The sequence below is a fragment of the Myodes glareolus genome, chromosome 5 (genome assembly GCF_982192425.1).
Source record: "Myodes glareolus chromosome 5, mMyoGla1.1, whole genome shotgun sequence".
NCBI classification, from domain to species: domain Eukaryota; kingdom Metazoa; phylum Chordata; class Mammalia; order Rodentia; family Cricetidae; genus Myodes; species Myodes glareolus.
In genome coordinates, this window is record NC_142030.1 from 46,006,483 (window position 1) to 46,022,864 (window position 16,382).

The 16,382-nt window shown below is 41.3% G+C and overlaps 1 pseudogene; it reads right to left on the reverse strand.

The window, feature by feature from the left end:
* Nucleotides 1-299: 299 nt before the first annotated feature.
* Nucleotides 300-1,243, reverse strand: LOC125391538 (dolichyl-diphosphooligosaccharide--protein glycosyltransferase subunit STT3A pseudogene; annotated as a pseudogene).
* Between the last annotated feature and the right edge of the window lie 15,139 nt (nucleotides 1,244-16,382).

Genomic DNA, 16,382 nt, shown 5'->3' on the forward strand with positions numbered 1-16,382 from the left:
GCTTCATCCAACCACAGACTCAAAGATCTTAATTATTTTGTACAAAAGACAGCTGAGAAACACAAGAGAACCACAAAGTCCACAGGAAACTCCCCAGCTGGAGTATACTGATCATTTTCATTGATATGTTTTCTTTTATTCTTTTTCTTTTATTTTCTTGTTTTTGGTTTTTGAAGACAGGGTTTGTCTGAGTAGTCTTAGCTGTCCTGAAACACTCTCTGTAGACCAGGCTGGCCTGGAACTCAGAGATCTTCCTGCCTCTGCCTCTCGAGTGTTGGATTTAAAGGAATGAACTGTCGCTACCACCACCCAGTATGTCTTCCTGCATCTTTGTTTCCTCTACTCCAGACCAGCCAAGGAAACTTGATGGCATCATCAAAACAATATTCATTGAGGCCTCCAAAAATATCAAGCACACAGCTGATATCAAGCTTCCTCAAAATTTCATAGAATTTTTTTCTTTTGCAGATGCCACTGTAACCCTCTCAAGAAATGTAGCTGGCTTTCTATATGCTACTGCCCACTGAAACTGTCTGATTTGCCACTGCAGTAATTTGGCAGTCCTCCATCCCAGCATCACGTGACATTTGCATCGTCTGGAGTATTATGATGAAGCCAATCATATGCTTCTCAGAAGTCATCGGAAGTGATCCTATTGCCTTGTGACCATGGGCAGCATGATGGGGAATAGGGAGTAAGGTCTCACTGGTCCTCCAGGCAGAATGAAGACTGTAGGTGATAAGAAAGAATACTATTGCCAGCATCATTCCACTTGGGTCTTTGTTCTTAATAGAGCAGATGGAATCCTGTTGATTCTTTCCCTTCTTGTCCATGGTACTTATGTCTAGGTTCTTCATTTCTATGGACAGCATCAGGAAAACACAAATGCCAGAAAGAATGCACCTAACAGGTGCCAATACCAGCACCAGGCACAACATTACAGATGGACAATACTTTCTGGCCACACCATACATAATGGTAAGAATCTGGACATCAGACAGTTTGCTAAAACAGCAATAAAGGCCAACTGGTATCAGGACAACCTGGGCACAGGCAGATGATCAGACATGGTGGCAATAGTAGTGATGCTGTTCTTAGTCCAAGAAGGCTCCAGCAGTGAATAGAAAAACCATGTCCAGGGAGAAACATTTCCTAGCAGCCTAAGGCAAGCTCCATCAGTGAGGAAGACAAAGCCATCCAGGACAGTGACATTCCAGGAAAGAACTTCAAATTGCAGTGGCATTTCATTTGTATTTCATAAATAAAGGCTGCCTGAAGGTCATAGAGTAAAACAGCCACACTGATCAGTCTTACAGACAAGGCAGTGGTTGCACACACCTTTAATCCCAGTAGCCACACTAGTTTGCCAGAGGAACTGGGTAGTAGTGGTGAACGTCTTTAATACCAGCAATATAAAACAGAATATAAAAGGGAGGAGACAGCTGTCAAGCAGAGTATCATTCTGAGGATTCCTAGAGGTAGAGGTAACAGTCAGTGTTTCGCCACTGTGATTTTCTGGTTTTCAGATTGAACCCCAATGTCTGTTTCTGGGTTTTTATTAATCACGCTACATCAAATTGCCATGTATTCAACTTTGTGCAGGCAATTCAAAAAGGCATGGTTCTAACACTCCAAAGGCTACCATGAGTTCTGATGAAAGGACAGGCTGCAAGTCCACAGCAGAACTCTACGTGGAAAGAATGTTACCTGGGCAATAAACCGTGTAGTAGGTTATATGGATCTCTAGGGAAAATAGCCTGTTTACATCAGCATTGTGATACAAAGAGGGTCAAGTGGACCAGGAACACACAACCTCCCCGTGAAGAGACCATAAACAAGGGCACACTTGGCTGCCTCACAGATGGAGCTAATCTTCACTGCCTTGATCCATGTGTAGTTGGTGAGGAGCATGCAAAAGATAAGCGATGCCTCCATTATCATATGAGCTAGCTCCAGGTGGAGAAGTATCCAGAAACTCTAGCAATCATTGCAGCAGCAAGAAGCCCAGCTCCTGCTTCCTTGAGTTCTTTGGTAAGGACATATATGCCTATGGTGGTAAAGTAGAAGAGGTGGGCAAGGAAAACAGACATTCTGAACATTCGCAGAGATCATCATATACCTGGGTAAACTTCCCCCCAGTGGTTTTTCCCAAAGAGTACCAGGCCTGATCACCTTGAGTTGTGCTAAACTAATCCCTAGGTACTTCTTAATCTGGTCAAGTTGATAGGATGAACCATCATACTGGGCCATTTATAAAGTAGAGGTGGATTGTAGTTTAGCTTATTGGATGTCCTAGAATGTGGCCTCAGGGTCTTCTCAGCTTCTAGTGAGGGTTTCAACCTGCTCAAGACACAGACACCTGTATCTGTGTTCAAGGCACAGCGTATACTCAAGGCACAGATACACATGAGCTCAAGGTACACAGAGTGGGGAGCAGGCATCAGCAGCAGGAGCTTGTGAACATGAGAGACACGAGTCTGCTCTGATTTATCCCAGTCCACTTGAGATCCAACCCAGCGACTCTAGGTCAACACAGAGGTAGGTATACACAAGGCATTGCCCCACATTCCAGTCACTTCCCACTAAGTCTCACCTCTTAACAATCCCACTTTGTCTTAATACTCCCATGCTGGAGGCTAAGTTTTTTTGTGGGACAACTGTACCTAAACCACAGAATCACCCATAATATGTCTTTACAAGCCTGTGTAAGGGACTGAAGAGGTTCAGTGGTTAAGGCCACTTACTGTTCTTACAGAAGACCCAAGTTTGATGTCTAGCACCAAGTTTGGGGGGCTTTAAGTGCCTACGACTGGAGCTTCTGGAAGTCCATTCAACACACTCTTCTGTCCTTCATGGGCACCCATACACATGTGCACATACATACACCAATAATTAAAAAGAAAAGTAAATCATTAGGAAAAATGAAATGCACACATAGAGATTTTCTCCTACTGTCATTGGGAAGTCTACAGATTTTGACCGTCAGGTAATGTCACCTGTCAGTCATGACTGAATCTCCCACAGTTCCTCCCCTGAAAGGGCTTGCTGTGTTTAACCCTCCCTCTGGAACACCCAAATCCACTGTTTCTCCTTTCATTGTAGTTTCGTCTTATACAAAATGCCATGTAATTCGAGGCACACAGAAGGTGACCTTTAAGAAGTTCTGTTACTTAGCAGTATGCATTCAAGATGCGCCCGGTTTCCAGCTTGATCGCCTGTCTTTTTTTCCTGAATAATATTTGTTATGCGTGTCTTAGCACCTTCCATTCTTTGGAGCTGCGTCTGCTTCTTGCCTGGGTGATCCTGAACAGAGCTGCATCAGGCAGCCCTGTGCAGATTCTGTGTGCAGTTGTCTTCAAAGCAGATGGACTATTTGATCATGTGGTAAAACTACATTTAGCTCGGAAAGGACTATGAAGCTATTTTCCAGAGTGGCCGTGGGACTCCTTACCCTAATAGACGTGCATTCTGGTCCCTCTTTATACTCACAAGCATTTTGGAATGCCAAATGTTTTTTTATGTTAGCTATTCCCAGAGTTCCATTGCAACATCCAATTACTGTTTTAATCTGAAATTCCCTAATAGTAATCTATCCAGCATAATTATCACCCTGCTTATTTTCCATAAAGACCTTCCTTGATGAAGCAGTCCATTGTAAAACAGGCTTCTGTAGCTGGAGAGATGGTTCAAAGGTTAAGAGAACTATTGCTCTCACAAAACCAGAGCCCTGGTCAGGTGGCTCATAGTGACCTGTAACTCCAGCTACAGAGAACCCAGTGCCCTCTTCTGGCCTTTGAGAGTACCACACACGTCTTGTAAATTGGGTTGCAGAGACCCTGATGCCCTCTTCTGGTTATGGAGGATAACACACGCACACACATGCACACACACACACACACACACACACACACACACACAAATCTTTAAGAGAGTTTTATTCTCTTATTGCATTGTTTGTATATTTTTGGAAAGTTTGAAAACTGGTTCCTTATCAGATATGTGTTTCCTACACGTTTCTCCTTGGTTTTGTCTTTTCATTCTTTTAATAAACATTTTCACAGAGAAAAATCAAGTCCAACTCAAATTTTTTTCCTCTTTTTTGTCATAAATTTGGTGTTTTATCTAAAACCTTTTGTATTGATAAACCCAATGTTGCCTAGATTTTTTAAAAAATTTTGTTTACTTCTATACGGCTTAATTATTACCTTTATGTGTGCAATTCATTTTGGGTTGATAATCACAAAAGATGTCATATCTTTGGCTCATTTCCTTGTGTGGCAGGTTTTCATCCATCATGCCAACACTATTTCTTGAACCCTCTGTTTTGTCTGGCTGAGGGGTCTTTGTTGCAGCACCAGCTGGCAGTTGCTATTTTGGAACACTCCACAGTGTTCATCTGAGCAGCAGTCTACTCCAGCAATACATCATGGCTTGATTGCTCTAGCTGGACAGTAAACATGAAGCCAGCAGGGAGAGCCCTCAGGTTTGTTATTCTTCAGTAATTTTTTGACTCCTTTAAATCTCTTGCATTACCATGTCAACTTTATGATCAGTTTATCAGTACCAATAATATATGTTGTTGGGATTCCACTTGGGATTTCATTGACTCTATTAATAAAATTAGGAGTAAATTGTGTTAGCAGTATCTCACCTATGATTAGGGACTCCATTTCTTTATATTTGCCTTGACTTCTTTCATCAGAGTGTTGGTTTCTTATTTAACATTCAGATCTTAAGCATATTTGATAATTTTTAATGAATAACTTCATTTTTTGGCAATTTTACGAATGGCATTTTAAAATAGCAAACTCCAGGAATACATTGCTGGTAGTTTTTAAAGTATTTACCTTTGGAGCTAAAATTGCAGGTGGTTGTCAACTACCCAACATGGATGCTTGGGTCCTCTGGATGAGCACCCAGTGTGTAACTGCTGGGCCATCTGATGTAGGTGGGTCTTCTGTCTATGTGTTACTTTTATTGGTCAAATAAAGAGACTGCCTTGGCCTTTGATAGGACAGCAGTTTAGATAGGCAGAGTAGACAGAACAGAATTCTGGGAGAAAGAAGCAGAGTCAGGCAGATGCCATGAAGCTCCGGTCCAAGATGGATGTAGGTTAGAATCTTCCTGGTAAACCATAACCCCGTGGTGATACACAGATTACCAGATATGGGTTAAAGCAAGATGTGAGACTTAGCCAAGAAGAGGCTAGATATAATGGGCCAGGCAGCATTTAAAAGAATACAGTTTCTGTGTAATTATTTCTGGGATTAGCCAGGTGACTGGGAGCTGGGCGGCAGGACCTGCCATTCCTTTTACAGCCATCTCTCTAGGCCCTGAAAACAATTATTTTTTATGTATTATCCTTGAATTCTGAGAACGTGGCAACTTATTTTTTAGCTGCTCAACCAAACATCTTTAGAAGGTTTGTTGTGTTGGGTTTCTCTGTATGGGATCTGTCACAGGAGACGCATATTGGTCCTTCTTTTCTGATTTCTTTGTTTTTTGTTTTGTTGCTTATTGCACCACCGAGGCTTTCTGCATGTGAGATGGAATAGGAACTCTGAGAGGCAGCTTTCCTGACTCCCTCCAGTTGGAGGGCAAAGCCTCTCTAGCATCTGATGTCAACTACGAGGACTTTTCAAAGGCTCCTTACAGAATTGAAGGGGTTCCATCATTCCTAGTCTGGTGAGAAGTTTTATCATGAATATAAGTTGGATTGTGTCAGCTGCTTTTGTACATCAATTGATATAATTATATTATTTTCTTAAAAATATTGATAGATACATTTTCTAGGAGAATTGATTCTCTTATCATAATATAATGTTGGGTTGTATCCCCAGTAAATTTTCATTGTTTCTAGTCTTCATTGTCGGAAATTAATACAGGTGAACTGGTTTCCTTTTGCTTAGTGTTAGCATTATGTGCTAGCACTGTGAATGCCTTCAGTGCTAACCTGAGCCTTTATATGTAGATTAAGTTTTCATAGGCAATGTAGTCAATTCTTGCAATTCAGTTGACACATCAAGATCACTCATAATTCAAGTGATCTTTGCTGTAGTTGTTAGGGATTACCATGCCTGTCGTTCCATGTATTATGACAATTTACTAAGTCATAGCATGTATTACAAAAACCACACTCCATTGTGATGGAGTTGTTATGACAGACTCCTAGATGCATGTGCTACTCAACATTTGAGGTGATGCAGGTGGAAACCAGCCACCTGTGTTGTTAGTTACAGAAGTGGAGCGTGTGCACCATGTATGATACATGGCACATGGACTGGTGGTGTAGCTAAGCAGGGGAAGCCTGACTGTGGCAGGAAAGCTTGGTTTGGTTTGTCTGGTTGGCTTGATGAACTCTTCTTTGACTCTAGGCGAGACTGGCTTAGGGGTGAGAGCCCTAGAAAGCCCAAGAGCTGCCAGAACTGAAGCTAAATTCCTGTCTCAAGAATTCAAAGAATAAAATTCAAGAAGTAAATTTTAGAGAGAGGGTTGATATAGATGAAAGAGAGAGAGAGAGAGAGAGAGAGAGAGAGAGAGAGAGAGAGAGAGAGAGAGACTGTACAGCAGAAAGGCTCCCAGGAAGAAATTTGCTGTGAATCTTTACAGGACTTCTGACAGAAACTGAGTTGAGACCTGAGACCTGGGCAGGGAATGAGCTCATTGGTCCACTTGGCCCATCCCAGTGTATCCAGGTATAGTCTCAGTTTCAACCACACACATGTAGTTTCCATGAAATGTTGGGGGAATCTTAACTGGAACCTGGGACCAGAATGCTTTTCTGGCATCTTGACCTCCAGCGAGGACATTAATGGACCTGATACTTTTGTGATCCTGAGTTTCCTGACTGATTTCTATCTCTTGTTTTCATCACTGTGTTCAAGGCCCTGAGTTCAGTCCCCAGCACAGGAAACAGAGGAGTAATCAAGACTGGCATGATGGATTCTGCGTTCCTGCTGCTGCCCTAAGGGTTATTCCAGAGTGCGTTCCTCATCCGTAAAATCCATCTGTTGCTCAGGTTAGTCTCCTCTACCGACTACATCACAAGGTCAGTGACTGACCTGTGTCCTTTGTGCATGTTCTTTCCACTGATGCCTGTGTGGTGACGCATTTTCTCCTCGTTTCCCGGAGTGTGCCCTCAGCCTTCAGTGATCCCTGGCTCACTCACTGCGCTTTTTGACTTTTTGATTTGCTTCTGTTTTCATTTGCTGCCTTGCTGGAGTGTGTTGAGTATTTGTGTATATGCGTGCACATGTGCATGCATGTGTGTGTGTGTTTATTTCAAACTTATCTTACTTAGAATTTCAAGTTTCTTGAATCTATAGATCAATGGCTGGCATTTTGAAATTTTTTCATATGTTATCCAGTGATACATTCATTCTTCTCATCCTTCCCCCGCCTGTCTTTCGGTTTCTCAATTAAATGATGCTAACATCTCTTAAACTGTGCCCAAGGATTTTTTTAGATGGCATGCTATTAGTGGTTTTGTTGCTGCTTTTGAAAATTCCTTTTCCCCTTTGTGTTTCAATTTACAAATTTGCTGTTGACTCATCTTCTGGCTCAGTAATTATTTCTTTTGTTACGTTCAACCTGCGGATGAACCTGCCAAAGAGATTCTGTACTCTTTATTTCTGTCCTTTCATTTCTAGCATTTTCCTTCGGATTTTTAGAGTTTCCATCTTTGTGTTTCCATCAGCCATTTATTCTTTTGTGTTTATCTTTCTCCCACTAAGCACCCGAGCATAATAATCATGTTTGATTTAAATTTCCCTCTCTATTCAGCTAAAACCTGTGTCATATTTGACCCGTATGCTTGCCTTGTCTTTCCAGACAGTTTTTTTTCTTGGTTTTTTGTATGCCTTGTAATATTTTGTTGGAAGCCAGATGCATTTTGTCATTTAATAGGCCCTGTGCTTAGTCCATCTTAGTGTGAGGTTTATGTGGGCCTGACTTCATGTTTGCTGTAGCTGTAGTTTCCAAAGGTATCACATTCTGTCATGGTTTTTGGTTCTCTCTTGTCTTTGGGCGTCCCTAGTGACCCTCTTCAGATTGCTTCTGGACTCTTGATTTCAACTCACTGTTCCTCTACAGTTCTGTTGGTAGTCAGAAGGGCAGAGAAGAAGGAAGGCACCTGTAATTTTTTGATTAGACTAAACTTGCTTATTTTAATGCAGTTGTATATTTGGGCCTTGCTGCTCTCAAGAGTTGCCCCACCCTTGCTCCATAGGCTGAGAGGATGGAGTCAGGGATCACCCTTTGACTGGAAAAAAACTCTAGTGGTGTATTTTTCCTTCAGAGAACAGGACTTTGTTCTAGAAGGAATTTCAGAAAGTTATTCCTTCTTCTTCTTCATCTTCTTACAGTTTGGGGGGGGGGACTCTTGGATATTTACGATAAGAACAGAGTGAAGTTCTTGGTGGTAAATTGACTAACAGGTAGGACCCTCAACACATTATTTCTCTCAAGGTAGTCTCTACAAGCCTTTAGTTATTGCTATACAAACTTCTGAGCTTTTACTTAATTTGTGTCTTCAGAAGAGTCTTCTGTCCTCTGCAGATTCATCTCCATATCCATGGTAGTGGCTACTTTAGCCATATCTGTTCTCAGAACCAAGATGAGTTACTGAATTCTCTTTGCTTGGAATTTTCTTGTAATAGAATGATGCTAACCTATGGCTCAATCATTTACACTACAATATTGACATGCCAAGCAAGATATGCCCACTGGTGTAATGGTGGCACAAAGGCTATAAGGGTAACCAGCTGCGTTCTAAAAATGGAATTTGAGACCTTCTCCACAGGAGGTAATTTATGTCCAGTACTGTAACCTTGTTAAAACCCAATGGCTTGGGAAACCAAAGGCTCTGGGGAGAAACCCATTACTGCTCCCTTGATAGATGGAAACATTGCCAAATTGCCTTCTAAATATTTGTGCTTATATCATCTATAGATCAGCCATGCCCTCAGCCTAGACCAGAGAAGCTTCTTTCTTTAGTGGGCAACAGTTCATGCAAAAACTTACCAAGTGATTGCTGAGTTCTCATCCCTAAGTGAGACAGTCATATCATCCCTTCTCCAAAGACGTGAGGAGCATCATGGAAGAGAGGTCCAAATGAACAGAGGTTGAGGGGGAGGTGCTACAAAACCCTGTCTGCTCAAGGCTGACGAGAGAGGGGGATGAGTTTATCAGCACCATGTAAGGGTCAACTCACATGAACTCCAGAAAGACTCTCGTGTTTACAGCAACAGAGTTTTCCTATGTTCTGCCAGGAAGCGTAATTGTGCAAACAAATAACCATCTCAGGACTCTAAAGTTTCCACTCTCCATCCCCGCTCCACTTTCATGTATGGAAGCTGCTTTACCAGACACAGGCCCTCCTATGCAATCTTTAGGAGAGAAGTCTTTTTTAAGATACTCTGCCAAAAAGATTAAGACAAAAATACTCTCGGCCTGTATGGTTTCACATTATTACTGATTAATTACTTGCACAATACTATAAAAATACTTTAAATATATTTGAATTTGTACAAACTCAATTATATTCATATACTTTACATTTAAAATAAATATGACTACTTGAAGAGCTAAAAAACATTAAAATATGCTCTTAATAATAGTAAGTTTGTTGGGTTTAATAAGAATGTGTATTGGAGGAGAAATGAAATTTATTTGGTATTAGTCATATTTTATTATAAAACTAGGTATAAATGGCCTATTCTTAGTGCTTCATTACCTCCAGAATAGGCCCAGTTTGCCTCATTCTACACAGTTTTATTTAGACAGTACTTTTGCCCAGATGCATTCGGAGAACAGCTCCACACCAAGAAGAGGTACTAGCCCTCCTACCTGTTAGCAGTGTGGCCCAGGAGTGAATCTGCAAATAGGAATACAATATATTGACACATTAGATAGACACAATCATAGATTCCAGAATGCAAGCTAGCTTTGGCCAGGGATCCTTCCCAATCATCAAACAAATGGACAGAAACAAGCTTGACCAAAAGGGGAAGCAAGGACACAGAAATGTCAGTGAAGTTCCCAGAGGCTCCACAAGAGCCAGGACAGCAACGTTTCAGAAGTGTGCATCAGAGTCAGAGTGTGTTTGTGTTTTCTCAGGCTTTAAAAATGATTAAGGCATTTAGGGAAATGGAGAGGGCTGAGGACATAGTCATAAAGCCTAGAAAGAGTAATGAAAAATTGTTCTGTTCTCTCTGTACCCCTGTAGTGATTCAAATATGAATGCCCTGCATAGACTCATGTGCTTGAATACGTCGTACACAGGGAGGGGTGCTATTAGGAGGTGTGGCCTTGTTGGAAGAAGTGTGTCACAAGAGGGTGGACTCTGAGGTCTCACATGTTCAAGTCAGTTCTTTTCCTGCTCTCCATGGATCAAGATATAAAACTCCCAGCTCCTTATCCAGAACCATGTCTGCCTGCATGTTGCCATGCTTCCTACCATGATGATAATAGATTAAACCTCTGAAACTGTAAGCCAGGCTCAATTAAATGTTTTCCTTATAAATGTTGCTGTGGTCATGGTGTCTCTTCACAGCAATAGAAACTCTAAGATAATCCCAAAATATGATAGATAAATATTCCCTTATATTGGGAATGTAGAAACAAGCAACAAAGAGAGTGAGCCTCCTTGAACCCAAACTCCTGAACAGACAAGGAGTAAGTAGTTTATAGTGCTAGCTTGGATTAAGGCTCTGCTTCTGTCTTTCCACAAAGGTTAATGATTTGGACTCTGGATGTCTGTGCTTTGTAAATGAAGCCTTCTAAGAAAATGGAGAGGCATAATGAAAGACCCTTTCAGCAATGTGTGAGGCTCTCAAACCAAATAGATGCAATCAATATACCAGGCTTTTTTTCTGTTGGGCCACCAACCAGTTCCCAAACCATTGAGAGACCTAGAACCTAGAAAATCCCTGATCTGTAGCCCCCACACAGACGCTGAACTGTTAGAATCCAAGCCCCAACACAGGGAAAAAAAACACAACCTGAAAACAGGACCAGAGTCAGGGGAAAAGACATGTTGTGCACAAACCTGGAGCCAGAGAAAAGCATCCAAATTGTGAAACTAGGACCAAAAGAACATAGGACATACCAAAGATATTTGTCTTAGCCACAAAATTAGGATTAAAAAGGTAGAAAGAACCAGAAAAAGACACACAGTTTGGCCCCAGAAACAGAGCCATTTCCGCCCCAACTCCAAACCAGCCAATCCCTGAGCAGGGAAAATGGACTAATCAGAGCTTCAGGCAGTTATTGGCAGATGGGAATTCCCCTCAGGCCTGGAACGCCTCCTTACCTCACCAGAGGGCAGCCAATCCCAAGCCTGGAAGTCTGGAATTTTCCCTTATGCCACTAGGGGGCAGCCAATCACAAACCCTGAGGCTTGGGATTCCCTGAGCCTTTGTCCCTATATAAACCCCCATTTTCCGTTGCTCAGAGTCTCTCATGTACTGTTCCTGGGGCTGCTGCGGCTGCTGTCAGTCATTGCTGCCACTGCCACTTCAGATGGATAGAGGGACCCGAGTTAATTTGTGAATAAAGACTCTTTGTTTTTTCATTGGAGTCGGTCTTATAGTGGTGATCTGGGTTCCAGAATTCAGGCATAACATCATGACATGGAGACTTCATATGGATGCTCGGCTGTAGACATAGACTGCTCATTCATTTCCTGGCCATTTAGACCTGAATAACTGTACAGATACTATATTAATTACAGCATTGTTCAGTCAAGGACTCAGGCATATTTCCAGCTAGCTCCTACAACTTGAATTAAGCCATTTCTATTAATCTGTGTAACAGTAACACCACAAGACTGTGGTTTACCAGGTAAGGTTCTGACTGGTGTCTTTCTCCTTCAGCAGCTACATGGCATCTCCCTGACTGCCGACTTTCTCTGTCTCTTCCAACCTGGCTATATTCTACTAAGCCACTGGCTAAAACAGTTTTATTCATTAGTCAATAAAAACAACACATATATAGAAGGAAATCCCACATCATTTCCCCATTACTGTTTAGTTAAAAAGGAAGGTTTAGACTTCAACATAGTAAAACTGTATATACAAAACAGTTATCAAGCAAGAACTATAGTTACAATATTTAGTCCATTTACATTTGGCAAATTAAGGAAAATACTCTATCATTTATTCTATCTTTGTGAGTCTAATGTTTTATATCTAATTTATTCTTTATCATAACTAAGTAAAACTATAACTATCTGTTTTGAACTATTCAAAGACCTCAGAAGGATATACTATTACCTAAGTAAACAGGAAGTGTATTGTAAACAACTTCCAAAGTTCTATAATTAACGGAGAAATCTTGCTACCTGGACAGTCACCCAAAAATTCTTCTATATCATTGGAGCATCCATCTTCAACCTACAGATCCATAGTATTTGGCAGATTTTTCCATGAAGCAGGAGATTTGGAGATCTGTTTTGCCTTGTACTGACAAAGTTCATCAGTTGCTTTCTTCTCTGTTCTGGAGAATGTATGGCAGACTCTTTCATGAAACAGGAAGCATGAAGGACTGTCTCATCTTCTTTAGGCAAATTCATCAGGCATTCTTCTATGGGTCCTGCATGTCCAGTTCATACAGCATACCATAGAGCAGTCCAGGCAAGAGCAATTTCTTGTCCAAATGGCTAATTAACTCCATAAGGAGCCTCTTCGATCCCCATCATCCTCTTGAAGTAGATTGGTACAGCCAAGAGCAGTTGTGTCTCATTGTCCTGAAAAGTCTAAGTTCTTAAAACATTTTATATGTCGTATTCTGTTGGTCTTTGAAAGGGTTGAAGAATACCTTACATTTGAAATATATTTTCGTACATCTAGAAAACCTAACTAACATGACTACAAGTTTGACTATTATAAATGACTATTTGTTAATCTGTAATTTTTAATTATACATTACATTTTAAATGAGCTGTACAAACACTATATTTAAATCAAGAGCAGAAATACATATAGCAAAATTGACCTTAAATTTAAATCAAAAGACCAAGATTCATACCAATGCAAAATACTCATCTCTATATCATATGTCCCTTATTTTTTTAGAAATTGACTGTGACCATTAATCACTTTATAATCAACTCTCTTTGAATGAAAACAAACATTTAAAACCAGTGACTTTGGGAAGTGGGGCATAGTTTTCTCCAATCTGATTCCTGTTGTTTGTTGGGTGAAGTATTTTTAGGGCTCATGGAGACCTTTTGGGAGATCTTGTTCCATCAAACCACATTAGCCTGGAAAGGATCCACAGGTTCTTGTCTTCTGTGGAAACAAAAGCAGAACTTCTTTTCCAAAGCAAAATATCTTTAGACCCAAATTTTGAAGTTAAGATACTTTTAAGTTGGTTTAACTTAGCAATTCCCAGAATCAAATGTCTCTTTGCAGTCAAAAAATTCAAAGAAAACACAATAATATATATAATTCAGACTGTATATGTATATTCCATCTTTACATGGCTTATTTTTCTTTATTCCTTTAATCTATAACTGTCTGTACTCTTTTATATTACTTTTACTGTCTCTTTAAAGACTTTGTTTTATTTTTAAAGCAATTTACTTATTTTTATAACTATATTCTTTTTCCTCTCTCAAGTCTACATACATTTTCAAACACACTATGTCCCATTTAGAGGTCTTTTATGTCTGAATCTGTCCTATTGTTTATCTGAAATCATTTTCTGACAAGGAACATTTTAAAATGGTAAGCTATGTGGTTGTAGCAGCCCTGAATGCTGGCTCCACCTCTCTTGGCCTTTCAATATGGCCTAGGTACATTTACTGCCAGCTCTGGGAGTGCTGGGTGGGAGCCATACTCACCCGCCTCAACTCTGGGAAACACCCTGCAACACATAAACCCTCTTTGTCTGAGTTAAAGCTAAATATACCATGCAGCATGCTGTGTGGCCTGGAAATGTCTCTGTGTATGGCGGTGGGAATCTGCCAGACTTTTCTGCCTGTGAACACCTAGCAGACACTATCCAGCTGCTTGCTCAGGCAGGGGTGCTGAGCAGCAGGCATGCTCTGAGATACTTTCCTCCTAACCCAAGCGGGCATACAAGCAAACAGACCCGAAGTGGGTAGTTGGTCACACAGGTTAGCTCCAAATGTGTGGGTGTCACGTTTTAGACATAGACTGCTTGTTTGTTTCCCGGCCACTTAGACTCAAATAATTACACAGAAACTATATTATATTACTATCTATAAAAACTATATTATATTATATATTACTATATGATATATAGTAATTCTATATTATAATTATATATTATAATATTATATGTTACTATATAATAAACTATATTAATTAAAACACTGTTCAACCAATGATTCAGGCAGGAATATTTTTAGCTAGCTTTTACATCTTGAATTAACCCATTTCTATTAATCTATGTCCTGTCACAACGCTATGGCTTATCGGGCAATGTTCTGACTGTGTCTTTTTTCTTTGGCAGCTGCATGGCATCTCCCTGACTCCACCTACACTCTCTTTATATCTCTTCCAGCCTGGCTATATTCTCCTAAGCCATTGGTCAAAATCGCTTTATTCATTAGTCAAAAAAAAACAAAAAGCAAAAAACAAAAAAGCCCACATATACAGAAAGACATTCCACATCACTCGGCCTAGCTTAGGCTTGTTTCTGGTTAGTTCTTTTAACATAAATTAACCTGTTTCTCTTTATCTATCTCTTGCCTTGGGGCTTTTTACTTTTCTTTCCTTCAGTATGTCTTAATTTCACTGTTTCTCATGTCTGACTGGCTGGAAGCTGTCTGGTTTCTTTCCCTGGGTGTGTCCCTTTTTCCCTCCCTCATTCTCTTTTTAAATGTAGGTTTCTTCTCCTATTTGTTCTCCCTGCCTGCCAGTCCCACCCATCCTTCTTCTACCTAACTGTTGACTGTTTAGCTCTTTATAAGGCAATCTGGAGCTTTAGGCAGGCAAGGTGAAACCAATGTAACATATCTCTACATAATTAAACAAATGAAGCATAAACAAAAGTACCATATCTTTACACTGTGTTAGCAAAGGCAGCAGAAATAAATACAACACACCTTTACACAGTTAAAGTAATATTGTACAGCATACACAAATGGAACACATCTTTACAAAATAAAATAATACTCTACAGCAATGCAACATAAAGAATATTATGCCTGTGACTAAATTGTGAGGGTCTAACAACACAGGAGTCCACCTTTCCCATGGGAGTCATAGAAGAAACAGCAGCGCTTCAGGAAACACGAGTGAGCAAACCACGGACCCCACCAATGGCTTGTTCTGTGTGTCATTGCTCCACATTAACCAGTCACTTATACTAAAGAAGTCATCGGATATGAAAAAGTAGACACAGAGAGACGAAGGGCAGAAGGAGAGGCTTGAGGCCTGATTTTTAGATATGAGGAGAACTGAGACCTTGGTTGCTGTTATTTTTTTTTTATTTCCGCCCCCCCTCCCAACACCCTCCCACTCTCCCCACTCCCCCCCTCCTTCCCCTCCGTTCGCCAGGGCAGTCAGGATTTCCTGCCCTGTGGGAAGCTCCAGCTCCCTCCCCCTCCCTCCAGGTCCAGGAAGGCAAGCGTCCAAACAGACTGGATCCCCAAAATCCAGCATATGCAGAGGAAACAGGTCCCAGTGTCATAGTCAATGGCTTTTCAGAAAGACCCCGGGCCAGCCACAGTCAGAGAATCCGGCCAAATTCCGAGAATCTGGCTAGATCACGTCCTCGTTCAGTCCCAGTCCGACTGGCCCTGGTAAATTCTCATCAGATCCGTTCCCTTGTATCAGTGGGTGATAGCATCCCTCGCAGTACTGATTTCGTCTTTCATGTTCCTCCTCCTTCCGCTCCCCCTCCGGACCTCGTGGGGCTCAATCCGTTGCTCCAATGTGGGCCTCCGACTGCATAGCCGTCCTTCGCCAGACGAAGGATCTATGGTGATAAGCAAAATATACATCAGTATGGTCATGGGCCACGGCCGATTCAGGCACCCTCTCCTCTGTCAAGAGAGCAATCTGGGGGATTTCTCCTTGGACCTGGGATCCCATATATAATCAAGTCTCCTGTAAACCCTAAAATGGCTCCCTTAGTTGAAATATATTGTTCCCTGATCCCATATTCATCCTACCTCCCTCCCCCCCCATCCCCGGCCACCAAGCTTTCCCCGTTCCTCCCCTACTCCCTTCTCTCTAGCCCTCTCCCCCTCCATTGACCCTCCCACCCCCCCATGCACCCGAGGTTACCTGGGACTCTTGTCTATTTCCTACCTCCTGGTGGATAGCTAAATAATCTTCATCAGGTTCATCTTCTTATTTAGCTTCTCTAGGATCACGAATAATAGGCTCAAAGACCTTTAATTATGGTTA